This window comes from Saccopteryx bilineata, chromosome 3 (genome assembly GCF_036850765.1).
Source record: "Saccopteryx bilineata isolate mSacBil1 chromosome 3, mSacBil1_pri_phased_curated, whole genome shotgun sequence".
In the NCBI taxonomy this organism is placed as follows: Eukaryota; Metazoa; Chordata; class Mammalia; order Chiroptera; family Emballonuridae; genus Saccopteryx; species Saccopteryx bilineata.
The window spans coordinates 222466316-222493624 of NC_089492.1; the positions used below are offsets into that span (position 1 = coordinate 222466316).

Consider the following 27309-nt stretch of genomic DNA (forward strand, 5'->3'; position numbering starts at 1 on the left):
TCTCCTGCACTAACTTTGTATATCATCTAAATTTCCCAGTACTCTGTCACTATAGTTATATTAATAATCCCCAAAGTGTTCAAATTTTGATACTGTCATTGCTTGATTTTGTAATACTTTTTCTGCACAAAGCATTGATTAAAAAAACACATTTGGCCTGACCTGTGGTGGCACAGTGGATAAAGCATTGACCTGGAACGCTGAGATCGCTGGTTCAAAACCCTGCATTTGTCTGGTCAAGGCACATTTGGGAGTTGATGCTTCCTGCCCCCCCCTAAAATAAATAAATAAAATAAAGTTTAAAAGAATAAAATAAACACATTTAATTTTAATAGTCTTTACCAAAATGATTTAAAATTCAAAAAAATAAAAAAGTACAATGTGATGGCAACAGGGGTGGGGGGTGGGGGTGGGGGGAGGGGGGATGGGGTGAAGAAGGAGAGAGGGGTTGGGGGAGGGGAGGGGCACAAAGAAAACCAGATAGAAGGTGACAGAAGACAATTTAACTTTGGGGGAGGGGTATACAGCACAATCAAATGTCAAAATAATCTAGAGATGTTTTCTCTCAACATATGTACCCTGATTTATCAATGTCACTGCATTAAATTTAATAAATAAATTTTTTTAAAAAAGTACATGCCTTTAAAATAGGTAAAATAAAATTGCCTTCAGAAATGTATAAAGCCTGACCGGTAGTGACACAGTAGATAAAGCGTCTATCGAGCACGCTGGGGTCATTGGCCCTGAGTGTGGGTTTGTCAGTGTAGAGTCACTTGAGCAAGGGAATAGTCCACATGATCCCAAAGCTCACCAGCTTGAGCCCAAAGATTGTTGGCATGAAAAGCCCAAGGTCGCTGGCTTGAACAAGGGGACACTGGCTAGGCCCTGGTTAATGTACCTGCGAGAAGCAATCAATGCACAACTAAAGTGAAAGCAACTATGAGTTAATGCCTCTCACCTTCTCTCTCATAATCTCTCTAAAAAAATTAAAATTAAAAAAAAAATAAAAGGAAGAAGTTGTTCATAAAAATTGCTAGAATTATCTGGAGATATCCAGGTATCAGAAACATTTTATGCTTTAAAAAAATCATTTCCTGTTTGAGAGTGTAGAACTGGTTTATTTTGTGGTGATGTGTTCTAATAAAATAGCAACGTAACCACTTGTCCTTTCTTGCCCTCTTTTACAAGAAGTCACTGAAAAGCTTACTAGAGCACTAGTGAATGCACAGTGAGCTAATCTTAAACTTTCCTAGCATTTTGGAATCTAGAAAAAGAAAGTGTTTTCTATGGCACTTTTCTGTATTAATAAAAGAGCCAAAAGAAACTATAGAATTTCTAGATCCCTTTAAATGGATCTTGTAAATTGGTATTTGATTATACACTGAATATATTGAAAGATTACATAACGTAGAGCAGTGCTGTCCAACAGAAATATCGTATATAAGTGAGCTACAAATATAAGCCATATATGTAATTTAAACATTTCTAGAACACATATTTTAATAAAAGTAAAAAGAAACACGTGAAATTAATTTTAATAAGGTATTTTATTTAACCCAAGATATTATCATTGTAACATGTAATCAATATAAAAATTATCAGTAAGCTATTTTACATTCTTTTTATACACTAAGTCTTCAGAACCCAGTGTGAATTTTATACTTCACACAATATCTCAATTCAGATAGCCACATTTCAGGTACTTAACAGCTTCATGTGGCTAGTGGCTACTGTATTAGACAGTATAGATCTAAAGATTCCTTATCATCTCCAGTGCTGCAATCCAATTTTTCAGAAATCTCAACCTATGAACTGAACATACACATTTAGGAAAAACAAAATCTTAACAGATGAACTCTAAAAAAAAGTTTATCTCTAGTGCTTGCTTCAGCGACACATATACAGTACTATAATTGGAATAATACAGAGAAGATTAGCATGCCCCTTGTGCAATTATTCAAAATAATGAATCAGAACTCTTTTTTTAGCTAGAGAGAGAGGAGAGATGGAAAAACAGAAGGACAGACAAGGAAGGCAGAGAGATGAGAATGATCAATTCATAGTTGCACACCTCAGTTATTCATTGATTGCTTTCTCATTTGTGCCTTGGCCAGGGGGGCTACAGCCAAGCCTCTGACCCCTTGCTCAAGCCAGCGACCTTGGGCTTAAGCCAGCTGGGGTCATATCTATGATACCATGCTCAAGCTGGAGACCTCATGCTCAAGCAGGTGAGCTGGATGAGCCTGTGTGCAAGCTGGTGACCTTGGGGTTTGAACCCAGGTCCTCAGCATCCCAGCACAACACTCTATCCACTGTGCCACTGCCTGGTCAGGCTGGAATATTTTGTTGTTGTTGTTTTGTGAGACAGAGATAGACAGAGGGACAGATAGGGACAGACAGACAGTAAGGGAGATGAGAAGCATCAATTCTTCATTGTAGCACCTTAGTTGTTCATTGATTGCTTTCTCATATGTACCTTGACCCGGGGGGCTACAGCAGAATGAGTGGCCTCTTGCCGAAGCTATAGAGACCCAGGGCTCAAGCCAGCGACCTTGGTTTTCAAGCCAGAGACCATGAGGTCATATCTATGATCCCATACTCAAGCCAGTGACCCTGTACTCAAGCCAAATGAGCCTGCGCTCAAGCTGGTGACCTTGGGGTTTCGAACCTGGGACCTCTGTGTCCCAGTCTGACACTCCATCCACTGCGCCACCACCTGGTCAGGCAGTATTTCGTATTTTAAAAAGATAAATATGTGAGGTGGTGGATGTGTTAATTAACTAGAGGGGAGGAATGTTTTCACAGTGTATGCATATATCAAATTACCACAGTGTACACTCTACATATTTTATAATTATTAGTTAAATTTATTGAGGTGACATCGGTTAATACAATTATATAGGTTTATTTTTTGTATGTGTGACAGAGAGAGAAGGACAGATAGGGATAGACAGACAGGAAAGAGACAGATGAGAAGCATCAATTCTTTGTTGCAGCACCTTAGTTGTTCACTGATTGCTTTCTCATATGTGCCTTGACCAAGGGGCTATAGCAGACTGAGTGACCCCTTGCTCAAGCCAGCGACCTTGGGCTCAAGCTGGTGATCCTTGCTCAAACTAGATGAGCACCGTGCTCAAGCCGGTGACCTCAGGGTTTCAAACTTGGGCCCTCTGCGTCACAGTCTGACACTCTATCCACTGCACCACCACCTGGTCAGGCAATTATATAGGTTTCAAGTGCTCAATTCTATGATGTATCATTGGTATTTTATAATTTTACATGTCTATTATATCTCAATAAAATTTAAAAAATAAAATAGTATTCCACTTTTCATTACAAGGAAAAGATACTTGTGAGGGATATTTTTGTGTGTGTGACAGAGACAGTGAGTGAGACAGAGAGAGGGACAGATAGGGACAGACAGAAAGGGAGAGATGAGAAACATCAATTTTTTGTTGCAGCTCTTTGTTGCAGCTCCTTAGTTATTCAATGATTCTTTCTCATATGTGCCTTGACTGGGGGTCACCAGTAGAACGAGTAACCCCTTGCTCAAGCCAGGGACCTTGGGCTCAAACCAGCGACCTTTGGGCTCAAGCCAGTGACCATGGAGTCATGTCTCTGATCACATGCTCAAGCCAGCAACCCCACGCTCAATCTGGTGAGCCCACACTCAAGCCAGATGAGCCTGCGCTCAAGCGGGCAACCTCATGGTTTTGAACCTGGTCCTCTGCATCCCAGTCTGATGCTCTATCCACTGCACTACCGCCTGGTCAGGCTGTGAGGAATTTTTAAATAATACTTTACATTTAGAGTAAAGCAGTGGGACTGGCTGTATTTACATATGCTCACTCCATACATACTTTCACAATGTTAAAAGTAAAAGGAATACTAGTAAAAATGAATTTATGTGATTTCCCACTTTATTCTTTTCTAAAGTTTCTCCTTTCACAAGTAGCCAAGGAGGCCATCAGAATCATTTGGAAAACTTAATTGGCTGGCCAGAGACAGGAAGTAGGCGGTGGTCAAAGTGAAACTAACAGCCTCTGACAGTAACACAAGTAGTAACAAAAAAAATGTCTGTAGCACAGCAGTTGGGCAAGAAAGTAGAGGAATAGGCTGCCGCTTCACAGAACTCTTAGGCTCTAGCAAGTTTGTTTAACTCTCCAACTATTTACAATTCTAAAATACAGTGGGTCCTCAGGTTCTGAAAGTCTCAACATACAATGTTTCAACTTTACGAAGCTCACTCCCATAAAAACTTACAATCAAGACATGAGTGTTTCTGCTTACTCCTTTAACATTGTACTTACAGACTACTTAGGCGAAATAGTTTTGTTGCACACAGTGAAAGAATATGCATTAATAAGGCATACTAGTGAGGGAGTTGGCATCCCCCAGTGCACTTACCCATGCCATTTTGGACTGTTAAAACGCAAGTGTTTCGTTTGTATTAGGCTAGGGTGTGCTTCGACTTACTCCAAAATTCGGGTTATGTCACTGTCATAGAAACAGAAGCATGTCATAACCAAGGACCCCCTGTAATTGTTTTCAATTTAAATCAGTACCTAATCCTAATGATAAATTATAATACATTGCATCCCTGAAGGCATAACAATTAAACCACTGCTATTGTGGAGACTGGACTACGATTCAAAGAATTTACTGAAACCTATCAAATATAAGTAAAGACAGATGTAAAAATAAGCCAACATGTTCTGTAATATTCACCAATTTTTTTTAATGTTTTATTTATTGGCCCTGGCCAATTGGCTCAGCGGTAGAGCATCAGTATGGTATGTGGAAGTCCTAGGTTTGATTCCCAGTCAGGGCACAGAGGAGAAGCAACTACCTGTTTCTCCACCCCGCCCCTTTCTCTCTCTCTCTCTCTCTCTCTCTTCCCCTCCAACAGCCATGGCTAGAATGGTTCAAGCAGTTCAAGCCATCCTCAGTGCCTCAGAGCCATCCTGGGCACTGAGGATGGCTCCATGGTGTTGACTCAGGCACTGAAATAGCTCTGTTCAGTGCAATGGAGCAGTGGCCCCAGATGGGCAGAGCATTGTCCCCTAGTGGGCTTGCTGGATGAATCCTGGTCAGGGCATATGCAGAAGTCTCTATCTCTGCCTCCCTGCCTCTCACTTAATAAATTTTTTTTTAAATAATAATAATAAAATATTTTATTTATTGATTTTAGAGAGAAAGAGAAGGGGAGAGGAACAGGAAGCATCAACTCATAGTTGCTTCCCATATGTGCCTTGACCGGACAAGTACAGGGTTTTGAACTGGTGACCTGAGCATTTCAGGTAAACACTTTATCCAATGCACCACCACAGGTCAGGCATTCACCAATTTCTATAAAATTAAACCATAGACTGCCTAATTCTAAATACAATGAGCGCCAATTACTATAATTGCTTATAGGACATTTATAGATAAGAGAAAAAATAGGATTCCTAGAATAATTCAATTTTAAATGGATGGGGTTCAATTGAGTTTTAATATTTTTAAATATAGCTTTTTTATTATCTAGGCTAAATCAGCAAGGCAAGGCAAGTTATTGAGACCCTGCTATGTTATGTGCCATGAAGGATACATCAGTATAAGGCATAATCCCTGCCCTTAATGAGTTTATAATATAAATATATAAAGTAATACCTATTATCTATTGCTGCTTTTGCCATACAGTGGCAGAGTTGAGTAGTAATAGCAAAGACTATATGGCCCACAAAACCTAAAGATTTACTGGTGGCCCTTAACAGAAAATGTTTGCCAGTTCCTGCTTTATACAAATTATTCTTGACTGGAATAAGAGGACAGTCGAACACAATAAAATTTTATTATATCTAGCAAAGTTTAAAAAACGATAAACACTCAGCTTTCACTATAAAACATCAGCCTGGCTGATGGTAAAATAAAACTTACAGACCAATTCTCAAATTGGCTCTGTCTGCTAAGAAAAATATATTACAATATTTAGGGTAGTAAAATAATATGTTTATCAAGAAGGGGGGAGCGTGTGTTTTAAAAGGCTGAGAAAGACTTTAATAATCATACCTCTAAATTGCCCAGCTTGACTCATCACTCTTGGGCATAAATAACTGGATGTTTCCCAAAATCAATTTTACTTTGAAATACTTGTTTCTCAATATTTGCCATGGTTATGGTCTATAAAGTTGCTGAAGATGCTGAATTAGCAAATACTGAATCATTGCCCCTAGGGAAAATGCAGAGTTAAGCCAACTCATCAATATAGAACCTTGTTTTATGTGTGTTTCTGTTTAACAATACCTTAGTTAATATAACACTGAACTCAAGGCAATAGCACTATAACTCATGCCTGAATAAAGCTTATCTAACATGTGTGTTCTCTCCATAAGGCACATCACAACCTTCCTATGCTTAGGAACATACTTTAGACAGCATTTCAGCACTAAACTGAAACATTTATTTAAGCAGTAAAATCACATGTACAAGGGTAGTACAATGGATAGAGCATTGACCTGAGACGCTGGGGTCCCAGGTTCAAAACCCCAAGGTCACCAGCTTGAGCTCAGGCTCATCCAGCTTAAGCACAGGTTCATCAGTTTGACTGTGGGATCACTGACATGATCCCATGATCCCTGGCTTGAAGCCCAAGGTTGCTGGTATGAGCAAGGGGTCACTGGCTGGGATTGAGCCTACTCTCCATCAAGGCACATATGAGAAGCAATCAATGAACAACCAAAGTGCCACAACTATGAGATGATGCTTCTCATCTCTCTCTCTTCCTGTCTCTCTCAATCTCTCACTAAAAAAACCTGAAATCACCAACAAAAAGCACAAATATGCAAAAGTATACTAAATAGTCTACAAAGACGTGTTTACAATATGAGAGCTAAAATAATAAGGCTAAGTAAGCAGTGCCTTGTTGAACCACAACTGGGAACATAGGACTCAAATTATTTTTGCTGCTCTGCCCATGCTCATGTCTGCAGAAAACATGCAAAGCATTACAAGTATTTGATCTCAGGATTATAAATAGATTTTAGTGGGCAAATTCGAAAGTAAAAATTGGTGAATAATGAAGGACCAACTGTATAATGATGTACTACTACTGATAACTTCTAAATAAATTATGTTTAAAGAATTATTTTTAATCAACAGCAAATTAAAAAGTACACAGGCACCCAAAGTAATGCCTTTAAAGTGCTACTTCTTTGGTATGTTTAGAGTGAATGGTGTGTGTGTATAACTCTCTTCCCCACTGCACACTTAGTTTACTACTGCTTTGAGACTTAGCCTCTAGCTGGCCAAATCCAACCAGTGTGAGTTAGGTTCCCTGACCTTCAGTTCCTATCATTTCCCCAGTATCTCCACTCCATCACACTACATCACCATCTGTCTTATGCTTTGTGCCTCCCTGAGAGGTCTTTTTTTTCCCCCTCTAGAACTTATTTTCTAGTACTAGGCCTTATTTATAATATATTGCTATTCAATTGGTTTTTAACAAGTGAATAATTTAATGACATGAATAATTATGAGAACTAAAGTAGGATCACTATGATACAAAATGAGAAATGGCCAAAGTAATAAATCAATCTGCTACTCAACTGTGGAGATTTGGACAGGTTTTATATTGCCCTGGTTTCTAGAATGAACAAAGGTGTGCACAGCAGGGCTGGTGAGTCTGAGCTCAAACCAGATGAGCCACGCTCAAGCTGGCAACCTTGGGGTTTTGAACTTTGGACCTCAGCATCCCAGGACAACGCTCTATCCACTGCACCACCACCAGTCATGCTTGATTGGTCAAGGGTTGATTAATGTTTACCAACATCTACTATATGGCATCTTATGCATTTGGTATACACTAGTGACTAAAAGAGACAAGTGCCCTGGCACAGTAAACAAGTAACAACTAGAACTTTGACGTGTATGAAGTTTTGGACCAGCACTGTCAGAGACACTACACTCAGAGAAATCTGATTCGAGATGAAAATTGGCGGTAGCCTGGCTAGCAACTAAGGCTTTTACTCAAGGTTACAAATAGAACACAAAAATTAAATGATAATCGGGAAGACAATGACTGGCAATTATGTGATTTCAAATAATATTATATACTCACACTAGGACACACATGTTTAATGAATGAATGATCTAATTACTGTTTCTCCCATTCCAACTCTTCAACCCATTGTTTACTAAACTACAGAATATTCTTTTAGGTTGATGCAAGTAACTATCTGAAAACAAATACAAAGTCTTTGCAAAGTGATTCATGGTTTCATTCAATGTTCACTCACTAGAATAAGCTCTATGAGGGAAAGGATATCACCTATTTTGTTCATTGGTATATATTCAGCTACTAGAACAATGCCCAACAGTTTTACTGAGTTGAAAAAATGAATAGATTACTAAGTACCTACTGGATGCCAACTATTATGTTAATTTCAAAGGTAAATAAAATAGTCCCTGCTCTTAAAGAGTTTAGCATTTAGAAACAACTAAAATCTCTTGATTGTTGTATATATCTAAGTATAGGAGGTAGGTTTACAGTTGTGAGTAGATTAAAGTTTATTCTTATATTATTTATTAATTATTGTATTATTTTCCATATTAACAACTGTAAACTTACTTTTGTCCCACCCTGTATATAGTTAAGGAGCAAGGTTGTTAATCTACAAGTAGCATCTGTCCTAAATAAAATAAATTTTAGACTTCATATGTTTTTAAATTTAGAAAATTAACTACCATTTTATCTTGAAAAATTAGTATATGTATCATTAGGTACTACAATTATGATAACTCATTGGAAAATAGTAATTACAGATGCTTCTTCTTAAAATTTTAATTCAGCCCTGGCTCAGTTGGTTAGAGTATCGTCCCAATATGCCAAGGTTGGGGGTTCAATTCCTGGTCAGGGCACATACAAGAATCAACCAAGGAATGCATAAATTAGTGGAACAATAAGTCAATGTTTCTCTCTCTCTCCCCCTTACTCTCTCTAAAATTAATAAATATATTTTTAAAATTTTTAAATTTATTTACCTTCTCATATCCTTTCAAATACATTGTTTTAAAAATGAAATGAGAATATCAGTTAATATGAAGCAACATAAAAGAACAAACAGATTCAGAAGGCAAATTCCAAAGAGATCACTGCTATAAATAGGACATGGAAATGTCAGGATAGAGAGGAAAAGTTCCACTAAAAAACAACAAAACTGTATGCCAAGTGAGTTTTACATCTCATACCCATCCATTGTCAGTTAAAGATTTCAGATAATCTAATCTACTTCAAAAAGTACATATGAGTAAAGATAGATGGCCCGACTACAAAAATCAAAATGGTTTTGGTTTTGCAGATTCTTCTCCTCGTATCTAAGGAGCAGAAAGCCTGCCCTTAACCCAATCTGAAACTTACCTGAATCATTGCTGCTTCATAGAGAAGTTATTTCATGAATTAAGGCATTGAATCAAAAATCCAGTTTTGGCTCTGTGATTAGTCTTGTCATTTTTACATGACACTCAAGCAATCTGAGTCACAATTTCTTCCACCACAAAATGAAAGAAATGGATTGATCTTCAAGGCCTTCCCAAGTCTAATATTCTTTTTTTCCAAATATTTTTAAATTACAATTGAGGTCATTAGTTTCAAGTGTATTACCCAGTGATTTCACATTTATATCACTTACAAAGTGATCACCCCCATAAATTTAGTACCCATCTGACACCTACATAGTATTGTAATTACAGTACTATTGACTATATTCCCTACGCTGTACTTTACATCCCCATGACTATTCTGTAACTACCAATTTGTACTTCTTAATTCCTTCCCCTTCTTTTTTTTTTTTTTTTTTTTTTTTTTTACAGAGGCAGAGATAGACAGGGACAGACAGACAGGAACGGAGAGAGATGAGAAGCATCAATCATCAGTTTCTCGTTGCGCGTTGCAACTTCTTAGTTGTTCATTGATTGCTTTCTCACATGTGCCTTGACCACGGGCCTTCAGCAGACCGAGTAACCCCCTGCTGGAGCCAGCGACCTTGGGTCTAAGCTGGTGAGCTCTTTGCTCAAGCCAGATGAGCCCGCACTCAAGCTGGCGACCTCGGGGTCTCGAACCTGGGTCCTTCCGCATCCCAGTCCGATGCTCTATCCACTGCGCCACCACCTGGTCAGGCTCCTTCCCCTTTTTTACCCATTCCCCAACCCTCCTTCCACCTGGCAACCATCAAAATGTTTACTGTATCTATGAATCTGTTTCTAGTCTGCTTGTTCATTTTTTTTTAACTCCATATACAAGTGACATCATATGACATCCCTATATGACTTAATTTCACTCAGCACAATACTCTCTAGGTCCATCCACGTTGCTGCACATGGTAAGATTTCATCCTTTTTTTAATGGGTGAGCTATTGTATTTCCCCATGTATAAGAAACACCTTAATTTTGGGGCCCAAAATTTGAAAAAAAAGTATTACATAAAGGTATTAAACTCAAGTTTTATTCATCATAAAATTCATACAACTCCTGTCAAAACTTCCATCCATTAGCTTGTCCTCATATGTGTCTGATGACAAATCACTGTCTTCATATAGTGCCTCATCCTCAGTTCCATCTGTGGCATTTGAAATGCGACACTTCTACAACCATTGTATAAGATGCACCCAGTTTTTAGACCCCAAATTTTGGGGGAAAGGTGCGTCTTATACATAGGAAATACAGTATATTCCATTGTACATATTCACTACTTCTTTGCCCATTCATCTATTGATGGATATTTAGGTTGCTTCCATACCTTCATTATGGCAAATAATACTGCAATGAACATATGGATGCATATGTCTTTTATTTGACTAATTTTAGAGAAAGACAGAAACATCAATCAGTTCCTGTATGTGCCCTGACCAGAGATTGAAGCCGCAACCTCCACGCATCAGGATGGTGCTCTAACCAACTGAGCTATCCAACCAGGGCTGGATGCATGTCTATTTTTGTTTATTTGTTTGTTTTTGTTTTAAGCAAGAGAGAGACAGAGACAGAAACAGGAAGAGAAAGAGATGAGAAACATCAAGTCTTAGTTGTGGCACTTAAATTGTTCACTGATTGCTTCTCCTATGTGCCCTGACTAGAGCAGGGGGAAGGGGCTCCAACCAAGCCAGTGACTATGGGATCATGTAGATCCCATGCTCAAGCTGGCAACCCCATGGTCAAACTGGATTAGCCTGTGCTCAAGCTGTCAACCTCAGGGTTTCAAATCTGGGTCCTAAGTGTCCCAGATTGACAGTCTACTGCGCCACCACCTGGTCAGGTGCAAATGTCTTTTTGAGTCGTTTTTGGTTTCCTAGGATAAATACCCAGAAGTGAAATTTCTGGATCCTTCTTTGTCTCTTGTGATAGCCTTTATTTAAACGTCTGTTTTGTCTGGTAGAAGTATTGTCATCCCAGGTGTTTGGTTTTTTTTTAATCATGTCCATTTTCATGAAATCACTTTTTCCATCCCTTTACTTTTAGTCTATGTGTCTCTTGATCTGAAGTGAGTCTTGCCCTGGTCTGACAGATCGGTTAGAGCATTGTCCCGAAGGGCAGCGGTTGCCAGTTCGATCCTTAATCAGGGTATATACAGGTACAGCTCAATGTTGCTGGCTGTCTCTCTCCCTCTCTTCTTCTGTTGCTAAAATCAATAAATAAAAATAACTGAGTCTTGTATAGACAGCATATATAGGGTCTTATTTTATTATTCATTCAACCACTGTATTTTGATTGCAACATTTAATCTATTTGTATTTAGAGTATTATTAAAAGGTATGTATTTATTGCCATTTTATTTTTTATGATACAATTTGAGAGAGAAAGAAAGGGAGAGACAGAAGCATCGATCTGTACCTGCATGTGCCCTGACCAAGAATCGAACCCACAACCTTTGCGTATTGAAACAATGCTCTAACCAACTGAGCTATCTGGCCAGGGCATATTTCATTACTATTTTATTATTCATTTTTTGATATTTTTCTTCTTCTTATGAAAGAAGACCTTTTAACCCTTGAGTAGTACAAATGCTTATGTACGTCCTCGTGCCTCCTGACCATCCAGAGTACGATCAGTTTATTTTAAAAATGTGTAAGGCAACATTAAAGAAAGGCAAATGTGTGTTATTCTTGTTTCTATAAATTGGTTATCAAATAAACATGATTTTAAGTTAATAAAACTGGAACTAATTTCATTTTTTTAAAAAAACTCACTCCCAGGCATCAGTGAGGATGAAAATTCTCTACTCAAAGGATTAATACACTGGTTTGGTGGTGATGAATTTTAGCTTTTTCTTTTCTTAGAAGCTCTTTATTTGTGTGTGGATTCTAAATGCGGGGTAGAGTAATCTTAGTTGTAGGTCCTTGTTTTTTTTATCACTTTGAATAGTTCAAGCCAATCCCTTCTGGCCAGCAAAGCTTCTGTTGAGAAATCAGCTGCCACTTTTATGGGAGCTCCCTTGTAGGTAATCAACAGCTTTTCTCTTGCTGCTTTGAAGATTCTGTTTTTAAACTTTGGCATTTTAATCATGTCTTGGTGTGGGCCTTTTGGGGTTCATTTTGTTTGGGCTCCATACAATTTCTGGATTTGTATGTCTACTTCCTTTACCAGGTTAAAGAAGTTTTGTCATTTTTTCAAATAAGTCTTCAATTCTTTGCTCTCTCTCTTCTTTCCAGTACCTTCATGATGCATTGGTACACTTGAAGTGATCCCAGAAGCCCATTAAACTATCCTCATTTTTTCAGGTTTTTCTTTTTGCTGTTCGAATTGGGTGTTCTCTGCTTTCTTATCTTCCAAATCACTGATCTGATACTTTGCTTCATCCACTCTGAGTCCTTGTATTATTCATTTCAGTTATTGTATTCTTAATTTGATTGGTTCTTTTTGTTTTCTATCTCTATTTTGGTTTCCTATCTTTGTTGAAGTTCTCACTAAGCTCATCTACTCCTCCTAAATTCATTGAGCACCCTCTAGCCAGTGTTTTGAACTCTGCATCTAGTAGATTCCTTGTCTCTATTTTGTTTAGTTCCTTCTCTGGCGTTTTGTTCTGTTATTTCACTTGGGACGTTTGTCTCATTTTGGCAGCTTCCCTGTGTTTGTTTCTATGTATTAGGTAGAGCTGCTATGACTCTGAAATCTTGGAAGAGAGACTGTATGTGATAGATGTTCTGCAGGGCCCACTGGCGCAGCCTGTCAGTCACCTGAGCTGTGTACTGCAGGTGCACCCCTTGTGGGCTGTATGCCTCTTTCTGATGAAGTTGAGCCTTGACTGCTGTTGGCACATCTATGGGAGGAATTTATCCTCAGGCCAATCAATTTCAACAACTGGCCAAGACCACATTGGAACATCTGCTGTGTAGACACAAACCCCATGGAACAGGAATCAGTTCAGTTAGGCTCTGGTGCCCCATCAGTCTACCTCTCCAGTGTGCCATACATGGAGATGGTTGGGTGGTAGTCAGGCTTGGCCTAACACTGTCCACCAGGTGCACTTGCTCTGGAGCCTCCCAGGAGGTGCAGGACAAGGTCAGCCACCACCTACACCAGTGGTTCTCAAAATGTGCTCCCTAGAAGATTTCCAGGTGCGCCCTATGGTATTCCAGAGAAATATGTGCTTGTTGGGGACCAAAAAACCAACAGGGTTTTTGGAGTTTAGATTTTTGGGGGACAGAGGTGTGGGGAATTGGCTATAAACTGACAGTCTGCCCAACCCTCACCTCACTTGCCTGATTAGGTTGCAAAAGGCTGTTAAGCTGTGGTGCTGGACTGTTTACACTACCCCCCATATTCCCCCAAAAGACTGGAGGCAAGTTTCTCCTATCCTTTATTTGGTGTAAAGTTAAGATGATATGTATGGTGGGGGTTTTCTGCACTTGGTAAAATTCTTGGGTTACCTTGGAAACATGATCAAAAATCTCATTGATTTGCTAATGGCCCACTTTGCTCTATAAATAAAGCAAGATGTGGTTTTTGGGCACGCTTTGTACTTGCCAGCAGCAATTACAGGACCCTCCCAATCCCATATTTTCTTAATTCTGTGTATTTTCTTAATTCCACACCATTCCCACTCAGGACCTGGAATTACTAGCTGCACTGGTTTGCAGCATGTGCCCAGATATAAACATAAATATAGTTACTGTATTATACCATTTCATTATGGAAATAGCGCTCTTTTTGTTAACACATCATTATTATATTTATTATTAACACATCATTATATTACTTTTAGATAAATACACCCAAATAAAATGGATAGATTTATCAAAAAGAAGCATGATATTGAAGAATCCAATTCTGGAAGTAAGCAAAAGTTAAGTGTAAATAAAATAGGACTTGAAGGCTGACAGGCAGAATTTAATTTATAGCATTTTCCATCACTTAACACTGAACAATACTGTTGGATTAGAAACCCATTTATGGAAGCTTCAAGTGATTTTGGTTTAACATTAACAGAAGAAGAACTGGCAGCTATATCCACTGATTGTGGATTGATGATTAAACATAGGAATTGTCTCTTGAAGCCTTTTGGATATCTATAAAAGAATATGTGGCAATATCTAAAAAACTTTTGAATATTTTACTACAATTTTCAACATCCTATTTATGTGAATTAGGATTTTCTACCCTTAACACAATTAAGACTAAAAAGAGAGGAATTTTTCAATGTATTGACAAGGAAATGAGAGTTTGCCTTTCAAATATATGCCCAAACACTGAAGAAATCGCTAGGACACATCAGGCTCCTGTTTCTCATAAACACAAGAACGAAAAAACTTAACACATCCACACTGGGACCTGCTGAATTTACTAAATCTTACTAAGAATGTATCTATATATAAAAAAGATAACCTTTTGTTTGTTTTTTATTTTTTAACCCCCTTTACAAATTCTAAAAAGCATAACTCAAAAAATGTAACATAAAAATATTTTTTAATGTTAGAATAAATTTAATTTTGTCATATTTATTTTGCTTAATTACCATAAAAGCATACTTGGACTTTTATTTATTTATTATTATTTTTATTTATTTTTTTTTTTCATTTTTCTGAAGCTGGAAACAGGGAGAGACAATCAGACAGACTCCCGCATGCGCCCAACCGGGATCCACCCGGCACGCCCACCAGGGGCGACGCTCTGCCCACCAGGGGGCGATGCTCTGCCCATCCTGGGCGTCGCCATGTTGCGACCAGAGCCACTCTAGCGCCTGAGGCAGAGGCCACAGAGCCATCCCCAGCGCCCGGGCCATCTTTGCTCCAATGGATCCTTGGCTGCGGGAGGGGAAGAGAGAGACAGAGAGGAAAGCGTGGCGGAGGGGTGGAGAAGCAAATGGGCGCTTCTCCTGTGTGCCCTGGCCGGAAATCGAACCCGGGTCCTCCACACGCTAGGCCGACGCTCTACCGCTGAGCCAACCGGCCAGGGCCGGACTTTTATTTTAATATTTGACTTATTATAACATATCTCAGAAATTCATATATAGTGCACCTACAATTATTTGTAAGATTTTAAATGCACCCCGACTTCAAAAAGTTTGAGAACCACTGATCTACGCCCTGCCCATGGCCACCAGACATGAGCTACAAGGCAATCTCAGTTACAAGTTTAAAAACTTCTGCTGAGCTTCGAGGTGCCCAGGAGAGGCCAAACTGCAAAGGAGGGCCAGCTGCTACTAGTGCCATGCCTTGGGCCACCTAACAAGATATATAAGGTACACCAAGGCCCAATGCTGCTTATTGGGAGTTTGAAAACCTTTGAGAGATTTTAGGAAAGTCCACAGCATGAGCGAAGATGGGCCATTTATATTTAAAAGCCACTAAATTTTTAGAGTGGCCCCTCAAGGTAGATGGGGCAGCATCTCAGAAAACCACCAGGGAAGGGCAAACAGTGTTGGCCAGGGCAAACAGATATGCCACCCACCTTTGGGCTCTATGGGGGAAGGGCTCAGTAAAGGAACAATGCTTTATGCCAGCACTTCCCTCTGGGAGAGAGCTGCCCCTTCAGCCCTTGCTGGACAAGTCAGTTCCTCCCCATATGTTCTGGGCACCTTTTGAGCTGCTGCCCCAGCACTGGAGCTGAGAGCGAACTAGTTAGGTCCACTCATAGGCACTTTAAGAAGAGCACTTGGTTGTCCAGCATATTTCCATCTCACTCAGCCATAATCCTACTTGTTTTCACAACCAGAAGTTATGGAGACTTCATTTCCTGGCACTGAAACCCTGGGCTGGGACTGAGACCCCTTACTCCTCAGACTTCTGCAGGTGAGAGATCTCCTCCGATTGTTAAATGCCACACATGAGTTCAGCATCTGCACTCATCCTACCAGTCTTGTTGTGGCTTCTTTATACCCTTATCTTGTTTAGCTAGATTTCAGGCAGTTCTGAATGATGGTTATTCTATAGTTCAGATGTAGTTGTGATGTGGATGTGGGAGGACATGAATACCACATATACCTACTCTGCCATTTTGACCAGAAGCCTTCAAGTCTAATATTCTAAGAGAATTTTAAGTGGAGTCACTCTTCAGTGCCATCTAGCCTCAAAGGCCCCCAATGTTCATGACATACTCAACAATTTTTCAACAATTTGTTGAGCCCTAGCTTTGCAGGAAAGTTTAAGTATGATAATAAAAAATTCAACTTTATATTGTTTTTATCAACATAAAAGCACCAAGCCATACCAAATAAACCAAATTGACCAGCCCTCTTATACAGAGGGGAAAGTGGAAAGGACAAGATCTCTGTATTCAGAACATTTATTAGCCTATCTGGGAAAACAAATTTTAATTCAGCTTAATTCTGAAAACATGTATTAAATTCTTTTTGTATAAAAGGGCAGTTTTTCAACTTTGATAAGCTTAAGAATCAACTATGATGCTTATTTTTTTTTAAGCCTCGATGAAGCTTGTTTTGGTAGGGGAAAAAGATATAGAGACCTTGAAACATGACTCAACAGATGAGGCCAGGTATTCATATTTTTAAAAGCACCCAAAATGATGCTCATAGCCCTTGTTTAAGAAATACTGCCTTAGCCTGACCTGTGGTGGCGCGGTGGATAAAGCATTGACTTGGAATGCTGAGGTTGCTGGTTCAAAACCCTGGGCTTGCCCAGTCAAGGTACATACAACAAGCAATCAATGAACAACTAAAGTGAAGCAACTATGACTTGATACTTCTTGTTCTCTCCCCTCCTCTCTCTGTAAAATCAATAAATAAATAAATAAATTTTTTTAAAAGAAATACTGCCTTAGCCTCTGATAGGATAGGCCAAGTTGATTGAGTTCAAAAATAGAAAATGTTTCTAGACCTTGAGGTCTCAGGACTATATGACCGTAACAACTAGATAACAAAGTGCAAGGCTTTATTAAAAATAAGCATAAGTCTGACAAAAGTTACATTTCAGTGACTCTCAAGTGTGGATCAACCTAGTAAGTTTTATAGGGCAGATACTGACCAATTAAATTAGTTTCTGGGACTGGGGTTGGGCTCAACCTTCATATTTTAAAAGTTCTCTGTAACCAACACAACCATTGAATTAAGTAAGAATTGATTAATTTCATGAAAAAGATTTTTAATCTGGATCTTGCCCCGAGTAGCTCAGTTGGTTGGAGCTTTGTTCAGTATGCCAAGGTTGTGGGTTTGATCTCTAGTCAGGGTACACATAAGAGTCAACCAAATGGGTGCATGGATGGGTGGAGCAATGGGTCAGTGTTTTTCTCTCCCAGCCCCTTCCTCTCTCTAAAATCAATTTTAAAAATTAAATCAATCTGGATCTTTAGTTGGCTAAAAATTTCATGGAAAAGATAAATGTAACAGAATTCAAAAGAACTAATGTACAAATACATGATCCAAGTAAGAAAGAATAAACTAAACATGTTTTATAAATTGCTTTTAGAGAGAGGGAGGGAGAGAGAGAGAGAGACAGGAACATCAATCTGTTCATGCATGTGCCCTGACCAGGATGAAACTGGCATCCTCTGTAATTCAAGACGATGCTCTAATCAGCAAGGGCAAAAAATAAACATTTTAAACCAGTGGTCCCCAACCCCCAGGCCGCGGACCGGCACCGGTCCACAGAGAAATAATAAATAACTTACATTATTTCCATTTTATTTATATTTAAGTCTGAATGATGTTTTATTTTTTTAAAAATGACCAGATTCCCTCTGTTACATCCATCTAAGACTCACTCTTGATGCTTGTCTCAGTCACGTGATACATTTATCCGTCCCACCCTAAAGGCTGGTCCATGAAAATATTTTCTGACATTAAACTGGTCCGTGGCCCAAAAAAGGTTGGGGACCAATGCTTTAAACCATACAATAAGGGAGTATAAGATCAGTAAGTATACTAATTCATTTTAGATATTTTATTTTTGAGGTAAATGCATAGGTTTTAGACAAAGCTGCAGACACAGGTTGGGAAACATATTTAGGAAATAAGTATAGACCTAATTTAAAGTAAATTCTGAAACCGTGTGTGTGTTGAGGGGTGTGTGTGTGTGTGTATGTGTGATGTATATTCTGCCGTTTCATTTTATGTTATATTCTGAGGCATTATAATTCAGCTTTAAGTTACTGGAATGCATGCTATAGAATTAGCTAAAAACATTCAAAAACTGGGTAGTAGAGCCTGATCAGGCGGTGGCGCAGTGGATAGAGCATCAGACTGGGATGCAGAGGATCCAGGTTCGAGACCCCGAGGTCACCAGCTTGAGCACGAGCTCATCTGGCTTGAGCAAAAAAGCCCAACAGCTTGAACCCAAGGTCCCTGGCTCCAGCAAGGGATTACTTGGTTTGCTGAAGGCCCGCAGTCAAGGCACATATGAGAAAGCAATCAATGAACAACTAAGGTGTTGCAACGCGCAATGAAAAACTAATGATTGATGCTTCTCATCTCTCTCCATTACTGTCTGTCTGTCCCTGTCTATCCCTCTCTCTGACTCACTCTGTCTCTGTAAAAAAAAAAATTAATAAATAAAAAACAAACAAAAAAAACTGGGTAGTATAGGCCAGTTTTTTGAGACAAATGCTTTCAGGACTCCCCAATTTTCAATACAGCATTATGCCTAAAATAACAGGAAGCTGGGAGTGTTATGGCTTACCAGCAAGGGCAGGCAGCTCTAAAGTTTTCTAAATATTTTCAATTTTTTATATATTCTATGATGCCGCCTTAGATCTATGATTCTGGTCCAAGAATAGATCCTGCTTACAGACAGGATGCCAACATGTATGCAGCTAGCTAAGCAAGCACTCTATATATATACATTCAAAGAGGCCCTTTGCATGATACAGTAATGAGAGATGTTCTTTTTTTTAAGCAAAAGAGAAAGAAGGGAGATGAGAAACATCAACTCGTAGTTGCATCACTTTAGTTGTTTACTGACTGCTTCTCACATACCTTGACGGGGGAAGCTCAAGTGCAGCCAGTGAACCTTGGGCTTCAAGCCAGCGACTTTTGCGCTCAAGCCAGCAACCATGGGATCATTTGTACGATGCTTCACGCAAGCTGGTGACCTTGGGGTTTTCAACCTGGGACCTCAGCATCCCACATCAACTCTCTATCCACTGCACTAGCACTGGTCAGGTAGAGAGATGTTCATTCTTTCATTAGATTTGAAGAATGCAGTAAAATTGGAAATGGTACTTTAGCAAACCCCTCCCCTTCCATCTTTACTAAAAGGGTCCTAAAGGGCAGAAAAAATTTATCTCATTTTCACAAAGAATCTTTGTCTCAAGCATTAATTGCTCTAAGATTAAATTATAAAGAATTTTACTCAGAAGTCTCAGAAGAGTCTAATCTCAAAACTCTTAATATGCATCTTCTGGCAGATGAGATACTTTGTAGAGAAATACAATATGCAGAAAAACAGCACACTTTCATAGGTGCTGTGGTAATACAGGGGAAAAAAATTAGTTAATCCTATCCTTGCCTTGTTGAGGTTTACAATCTTTTTAGTAATGTGAACTACAAATAAACCCTTGAATAATGTATTTGAAAAAATAACACTAGTCATCATAAATATACATGCATGGATGTACATATAGATTTATATGTGCACATATAGACATGTGTATATACACATACCATAAAGCACTATTCTAGATTACTAATCCACCCAACACAATTAACAATACAGAAAAATAGCTTCTATCATGTTGTATAACACGTGGGTTCTTTAAATTTTGTAAGTAATCTATATTTATTACTTTACATTAAGAGATGACTTTCCATGAAAATTTTTGGCCTAAGTCTTGATAAGAATGAATGCAAATGTTTTAAAAATGTAAGTAAGAAATACTAAGTTGTGAACCATACCCTAGAAATTATAGAAATATTCATCACTTGACTTTTTATAGATTCTTCCATTCTCTCAAGTCAGGCTGCCTGGGTTCAAATCACAGCTATAACACTTACTAACAGGTGATTTTGGGAAAGTTAGTTAACTTACTTGTATCCCAGCAAAACGGATTTAAAAATTTTTTCTTAAGTGAGAAGCGGGAAGGCAGAGTGACAGATTCCCACATACACTTCAACTGGGATCCACCTGGCAAGCCTCCTACCTGGCAATGTTCTGCCCATCTGGGACCATTTCTTGGCATCTGAGCTATTTTAGTGCCTGAGGCAGGCTATAGAGCCATCCTCAGTGCCCAGGGCCAACTTGCTCCAACCAACCCATGGCTGCAGTAAGGGAAGAGAGAGAGAGAGAAGGGGAGAGGGAGAGGTGGAGAAGCAGATGGTGGCTTCTCCAATGTGCACTGATTGGGAATTGAATTCAGGACGTCCATATGCCAGGAAGACACTCTACCACTGAGTCAATCAGCCAGGGCCAACAAAATGGGAGATTTTAATAGCACTTATCTCATAAAACCATTAAGATAATGAATTAAATACATGTAAAGAACTTAGAACAGTGTCTAATATATAGCCCTAACTACAAGATATTGCTATGTTTTAGAGGGTGCTATGCACTAAAGACACAGAAAAAGACAGCTTTCTGTCATGGACCTTACAATCCATGGGAATTCCAAATAAAGAATAAATATTATGAGAAATTGAAATCTCTAAATTTGAGAGTTGTAGACAAGCTCTCTGAAAAAAATGGGAGTTACCAAGAAAATTAAAGACGTGAGAATTGCTCCTGACAGAGAAAAATATGTGCAAAGGCACAGGGGCTCTACAGTTATCAACAGGTGGGAATAACAAGGATAAAAGGCTGGATTTAGGGCAAATCATTGGTCATAAACAGTATCTTAGTATCCATCAATCCTCTAACAGCCCTTCTTCAAACAGACACATCATCAAATCTAGCATCCAAATCAGAGAAGAAATTCCTAATAATTGAGGGTGAGATGACATTCTGGTGAATCCTGAAAAGGAAAATAGAAATTACTGTAAACATAACATTTCTTTTATAATCCTTTACTGTTGGCTACTTTTCAGAACAGATTAAATTATCTTTTCATTTTGGTATGCTGGTGAAAGGAACAAGTATGCCTTACCAAAGGACACATGGGTCACACTTGAATCTAGATCCTCTGGAGCCAAGTCCAGAGTCCTTTACACTATATGGAGCTGCCTCCAGTTTCAGACACTGGTCAAACTGTTATTCTCCACAATGCTCCAAAGTTACATTTGTGTTAGCCACTTTGTCCTTAAAAATGCAAATCTTTTCTGTTTCCAGTCATATCTTAGTCTGAACAGAATCCTAGAAATTCAATCAAAAAGGATATAAAAGTCATTAAAACCAATGACCAACCTAATGATCAAATATCCTTAACATCCTGTACCATTTACTTTAATTTGAAGTGGCCACTCTTCCCCTATCTAACCTTACTCTGTTGTGACTGTTTACTGAGAAAACACAGGCCTGGTTTAAATGACACATATTCAAGTATAGCATGAAGTTATCAGATCTTTCTGGCTAAGAGTTGTTAGGAGGTAGGTGATGGGTACAAAGGTGAGGCAGTAAAGCCTATACAATTTTGCCACTCTTAAAATGCCTGCTGAAAAAGGCCATGCTGAATTATATTTTGCCAATATATGAAAATAAATACCTGTTAATTCTACACACAGGTTTAACAAATCTGAGAGTGAAAAGTTGTGCCAACAATCACTTATTTGGTAACCAAGCAATTAGAAGATAAAATGAAAAACCTTGCCAACATTTTAATAGCCCAACTTTTATCTTTATTAATCCTTTCATTGTTATTTGGCAAGTCTAAACGTTCCCTGAAAGACTTCAATAAGCTCAAAAACACTGACTTTTGCTTTATCCTGAGGATGAAATATAGAATACCAATTTCTGTGATAAGTGTGACTATAATATAATTCAGCTATTTAGCCAACTCTTAAAGCACAATAAACTAACTTTAGATCAGCTATGATCTTAATAGATTCACTATTAAGAGAATTACATTGCAAAGGGGAATAAACTTAGTCAAGAAAAGTCAGATTTCACTGGTTATCATGCAAGTATCCAGAATAATCAAGCAAAGTACAAACAGCTTTGAGATTGAATGAACTCAGAACAAACTCACATGCAGTCTAATCAAATGTCACTGATTCCAGTTTTCCCAAAACTAAGATTTGAACATAACTGTCTAACTCAAAAACTTTACAGAAGCAGAGTACCATGGATTATCCTTTCCTGATTATGATATGCCAGAAGCCAAATTATATGTTTAATAATACCAATTTCCAGCCCTAGCCGGTTGGCTCAGCGGTAGAGCGTCGGCCTGGTGTGCGGGGGACCTGGGTTCGATTCCCAGCCAGGGCACATAGGAGAAGCGCCCATTTGCTTCTCCACCCCCCCTCCTTCCTCTCTGTTTCTCTCTTCCCCTCCCGCAGCCAAAGCTCCATTGGAGCAAAGATGGCCCGGGCGGGCGCTGGGGATGGCTCCTTGGCCTCTGCCCCAGGCACTAGAGTGGCTCTGGTTGCAGCAAAGCGATGCCCTGGAGGGGCAGACCATCGCCCCCTGGTGGGCGTGCCGGGTGGATCCCGGTCGGGCACATGCGGGAGTCAGTCTGACTGTCTCTCCGTTTCCAGCTTCAGAAAAATACAAAAAAAAAAAAAAAATACCAATTTCCATTTGCATAGCACTTTACAGTTTCTGAAATGGTCAGAGATGCCTAATTTAAGGGTAGTAAGGAAAGTCATGATTATTATGTAGATGAGATATCTGAGACCCAGAGACTAAGTCACTTGCCCAATGTCACAAAACCAAATAAAACGCAAAGGCAGATTTTTTCAATATTCGTTCATTCAACAAATACTTAGAATATTAATTAAGACTTTGCTTTAGGGCCTCATCAAAAGTCCTTGCCTTTAAGTTCACGTAATACCAGAAAAGACAATAAACAAGTACATAAAACATAAGATTTTAGATAAATGCTTCAATTTTAGATAAACACACAAAGAGAACATAATAGAGTGGTTGCATTATGGCACAACCAGAAGTCAGAGATGGTCTAAGGTGACATCTAAACTTTTTCCTGTGCCTATGACGGTCTATAAAGGCATCCCAGGCATAGGAAAGAGCAAGTACCATATCTCCCCATGTATAAGATGCACCCTTTTATACAGTGGTTGTAGATTTTTTTTTAACTTGCATTTCCCTCTTTTCCATGCTTGTTTTTGTGCTCATTGTAGATTTGTTTACTTGTCTGGGTACAATTTGACATCAGCAAGAAGAGTGAAGAAACCAACTGTAGAAGTTTGTACCTGGGTAAAAAGCTCCTGGGATAATATCAAGATTGAGATTGTTGTCAAGTCATTTAAGAAGTGCGGCATTTCAAATGCCATAGATGGAACTGAGGATGAGGCAATATATGAAGACAGTGATTTGTCATCAGACACAGATAAGGACAAGCTAATAGATGGGAGTTTTGACAGAGATTAGTTATATGAATTTTATGATGAATAAAACTTAAGTTCAGTAACTTTATGTAATACATTTTTTCTTCAAATTTCAGGTCCCAAAACTAAGGTGCGTCTTATATATGGGAGCATCTTACACATGGGGAAATACGGTATTATATAAAGTCCCAGAGGCAGGAAAGATTGTGTACAAGGTGGCCAGACAGCTGCAGTAAAATAAGGGAAGAAGGGTTAAGAGAGGAGAGGGTAGAGACAGTGGGCTGTGTATAAGGAGCCCTAAGGCCACTCACTCCAGGAAGTAGAATTTGATGTGAAATTGAAGACATAGGTAAGAAAATATTCAAGTTGCCATAAGAAAAAACAACTGTGAAACAATCACTAGTGGCACTCTTGGGCTTCAAAAGTACTAGTAAGTCTATTTTTTGGAGAACATTCCCAGAGAATGGATACACACTTGTTACCTTTCAGATTTTACATGTACTATATATTATACACTTTTCTGTACAAAATTCCCTAATTTTAAAAAATAAATTGTAGAGATATGAGTGGAAACAAAGAAACCACTAGATGCTTTTATTTTACTTTAAGCCAGAAAGAGATAGAGACAGCCAGAGGGATATAGAGACAGACAGCAAACAGGAAGGGAGAGATAAGAAACATCAACACATGCCTGATCAGGCGGTGGCGCAGTGGATAGTGCTGGACTGGGACACAGAGGACCCAGGTTTGAAACCCAGAGGTCACCATCTTGAGCACCATCTGGCTTGAGCACATGGTCGCTGTCTTGAGCAAGGGGTCGCCGGCTCTGTTGTAGCTCCCAGGTCAAGGCACTTATGAGAAAGCAATCAATGAACAACTTAAGGTGCTGCAATGAAGAATTGATGCTTCTCATATCTCTCTTCCGGTCCGTCTGTCCCTAACTGTTCCCTATCTGTCCCTCTCTCGTCTGTTTCTGTCATACACACACATACATACACACACATACATACATACACACACACACGCATCAACGCAGAGTTGCATCAATTTTAGTTGTTCATTGATTGCTTGTCTAAGTGCCTTGACCAGGGGGCTCAAACTGAGCCAGTGACCCCTTACGTAAGCCAGCAACCTTGGGCTTCAGCCAGTGACCATGGCATCATGTCTATGATCCCAGGCTCAAGCCTGCAACCTCACGATCAAGCTGGTGACCTTGGGGTTTCAAACCTGAGTCCTAGCAGCCCGACGCTCTATCCACTGCACCACCACCAGTCAGGCCACCAGAATGCTTCTTAATAATCCAAGATTAAAGTGATGTTAACTTGGAAGCAGTGGAGGTAAAAGGTAACAAAATTTGTATTGATAATATAGTTCAGAAGTATGGTACATAGGTCTCCTGATGGATGGAGGCAGGGCAACAATCAAGACTAACCAGTGGTTCTCAATGGGGGATGACTTTGCCTCCTAGGGGACACCTGTTATGTATGGAGAACACTTTCGGTTGTCACAACTGGTGATGGTTGTGAGGATAGGCTACTGGCCTTTATGAGTAGAGGGCAAGTATGTTAAACATACAACCCATAAGAGGTGCTGCAAAGAATTAGCTGCCTAAAAAGTGTTAATAGTGCTAAGATTGAGAAATCCTGACCTGCACTGATTCCAACTGGTTCCCATCCCAGCATATCCATACATCCAGAAGAATCAACAACAAAAACAAACAAAAGTCCTTATTTATCTTTAATATTTAGAGACAAAATTGTTGAATACATGAAATAGTTTATTATTTGTCTAGAAATAAATTATATCACTCTGTCATTATGTTCATTGGGTCTTACTGGTACATGTCTAATAAAATATTTTAAAAATCAATTACTGAGGGTAATGTGAAGTGTATAGAGGGGATAAATGGTGATGGACAAAGACTTGACTTGGGTTGGTGAACACACAATACAGTGAACAGATGTGTTGTAGAACTGGGCATCTGAAACCTGTATAATTCTTAACCACTATTATGCCAATAAATTAAATTTTTTAAAATATCAATTACTGATTAATAAATATCATCTGTTGAATATTTTCTCAAAAGTCAACTAAAAGCTTCTATTTAGCAATACCGCCCAACACTGCTTTTAATTTTTTTTTTTAGCTAGTTTCATCTGTAGTCCAATACAGTCACCACTTTTCCAAATAAAAAATTCCTCCAAAATCTAAAGGGATGGATGGCTATGAATGCTGAAAAGATAATCAGAACTATAAATGGATAAGATGGTAGAAAAGCTCTAGGAAAATGGTAATTCAGTTACACTCATGGGCAAACAGCTAATTTTGGGTCTTGAGCAAGTGGACACATTAGTTTCAGGAATCAGAAGACTGCAGCATACATTTCTCTCAATTACTCTAAGAACAGCAATGGAAAAGTACTTTTTTAGACCTAATTAATAAAACACAAAATGCCAAAGTTGGTCAAGTTCATTTACCTTTGGAAGGTCTGAAGAAAGATTTGAAACTACTTGGTAACAAAAGTAGGTAACAGAAAGTACAAAAACAATCACCTAGTCCCTAAAGCGGCCGTTCGGAGCACTGCCTCCCATTTGGGATCTCCCAGGTGGGCGGAGGGAAACTCTTCCTAGGAAGCTACACAGACAATTTTGGTTAAGAAAAAGATGCTGTTAATTATACAGACCTCAATAGAATGGGTGGTGGACACATAAAAATACTAAGTTGCTAAGACTAGTTAAAATTGAGTTTTAGGAACAAATTACGTATTTAAAAAGAAAAAAAAAAAATGCCCTGGCCGGAGAGCATCCCATCCCATACGCCAAGGTTGCAGGTTCCATCACCATCAGGGCACAGACGAGAATCAACTAATGAATGCATAAATAAGTGGAACAGCGTACTGATGTCTCTCTCTCTCTAAAAAAAAATAAAAATAAAAAATTTTAAAAATGAAAGTTAAAAAAAATGGTCGTCAGTCATATTATTACAGCCTCATTCACCTTATTCCACATTTACCTACTAAAATCTCCGAAATCATCTCGAGAACTAAGACGCTCCCCATCTGAATTCATCCTCACTTGTGATTAAATTTAACATTCTGACAATCTCGAAGTTGACTACTCTGAACACCAGGTCCAGTTCCCACTAGGCCCGGAGGACATTTCTGGGAGGGTCACCTCGCGACGTCCGGGAGCGTTTCCCCCAGGCACGCACTACCGGCTGCAGTGTTCTCAAAAAACCATAGCGTCGTCGTTACACTCGTGACGTCACCCTTTTCCCCAAGGACAAACGAAATTACTCCTGGCGTAATATTCACGGACACTAACGCCCCTAGGCAGCGACCTCTAAGGAACACTACAGCGTATCTTCAGGTTTTCGGAAACTCGAGCCTACTACGGTCTCCACACCAACCTTAACCTCCCTGGCGGAACAGCCACACAGCCGGAACACAAGGCCG

General features: G+C 39.1%; 1 long non-coding RNA gene and 1 other non-coding gene across 2 annotated transcripts; one reads left to right on the top strand and one right to left on the bottom strand.

Annotated features, from left to right (window-relative positions):
* The first annotated feature begins 1883 nt into the window (after positions 1-1883).
* On the top strand, positions 1884-1985 carry LOC136332764 (U6 spliceosomal RNA). Its single transcript, XR_010730909.1, has one exon. It is a non-coding gene; the product is annotated as a U6 spliceosomal RNA (small nuclear RNA).
* Positions 1986-18392: 16407 nt separating this feature from the next.
* LOC136331031 (uncharacterized) lies at positions 18393-27293 on the bottom strand. The gene is made up of 3 exons (XR_010730436.1): positions 26333-27293; positions 21500-21705; positions 18393-21367 (listed from the first exon to the last, which is right to left on the bottom strand). It is a non-coding gene; the product is annotated as an uncharacterized lncRNA (long non-coding RNA).
* Positions 27294-27309: the final 16 nt, after the last annotated feature.